Source organism: Sinocyclocheilus anshuiensis, unplaced genomic scaffold (assembly GCF_001515605.1).
Source record: "Sinocyclocheilus anshuiensis isolate Anshui unplaced genomic scaffold, SAMN03320099.WGS_v1.1 scaffold1849, whole genome shotgun sequence".
Lineage (NCBI taxonomy): Eukaryota > Metazoa > Chordata > Actinopteri > Cypriniformes > Cyprinidae > Sinocyclocheilus > Sinocyclocheilus anshuiensis.
Window position 1 is genome coordinate 181,618 of NW_015541038.1, and position 1,448 is coordinate 183,065.

Genomic DNA, 1,448 nt, shown 5'->3' on the forward strand with positions numbered 1-1,448 from the left:
TGTGTGTGTGTGTGTGCGTGTGTGTGTGTGTGTGTGTGTGTGTGTGTGTGTGTGTGTGTGAGTGTGTGTGTGTGTGTGTGTGTGTGTGTGTGTGTGAGACTGTGTCTGTGTCTGTGTGTGTGTGTGTGTCCTGAAACGGTCACGTGACACCCGTTCAGTCTGATTGGGTCCAGAAGAGAAATGGGACGCTTTCAGACCCACATTCAGAAGAAAGCTACAGGAAAAACACACGTGTGATTATGGCGGGTTTCCTTTGACTTCTATTGTGTTTATTTTGATTTCTTCACACAAGCATTTGCGAATTTTGATACATTATATTATATTATTTAAAACACAAGTCAGACTGCTGAATGGTGTCATGACTGAGGTTGACCAGCAGGTGGCGCTGTGAGCACGTGTGTTTTTCCACTGAGTTTCTGAATGTTTTTTGAATATTACTACTCACCTAGTTTTGTCTTTTTCTGTCTGCCCTGCATTCATTAAAAAAAAATGAATTATTCAATTGCCCAAAAATGGCCCATGAATAATTTTGTATTATTTATGTATCCCCCAATTGTAAGTCGCTTTGGATAAAAGCGTCTGCTAAATGACTAAATGTAAATGTAAATGTAATAATGATTTAATTAGCCATCATGCTTTCTTTCCATTGCTTTATCTGTCCATCCCTGATGAGCTGAGCGGATGTGTCTCTTATCTCTCCAGCACAGGACTCTGGGAAGGGATGGAGCTCGTCAATTTCATTATCAACTCATCTGTGATTAATCAAGTCAGTGAAAGAGATGCTGCCGAAAGCCAAAATTATGCTTCGGTTTTCTGTTTACGGCAAAATGTTGTAATATATTTCGTTAAGACAAGAATTCTTGATGTATGAAAAATTGTTGAAAAATTTTTCACTTTTTGCTTATTAGCCTATAGATTGCTAGCTAGGCTAGCTTAGAAAAACCATCTAATGAGTTGCATTTCCTGGCAAGCTTCTTCAACCGTATACAACATGCTTACAAACTAAACTGCACTTGGTGACTTGCGATCAGCACTAACTAGCTTCCACCATTAGCAATTAGCTGCCACACAGCCAACTTAGAAAGTCACGACTCAGAAAATCGCAAGTTTCTCTACTGATAATTACGCTCATGTGAAGAGTCTTCATATCATTTTGTTTATTTTGTTTCCTTTGAGTTAAACTAAAGCCCTAAATAAATCATTTAATGATTAGAATGATGAACAGACCTGTAAACCAGCATGATTGTCGAAAATTTACCACAGTTTACCGCACCTAATACTGTTTCTACGGTAGAACTTAATATTAAATTGATATTTGTCACCTCTGTCAGGAAAATGTAAAATTCAACAAACTGACAGAAAAATTGCTAAAGCTTCTCACAGAGTTTAATGAAATAACATTCATTTATTATGATTTTACTATAGTATCCATAGTAACTATATGGGGT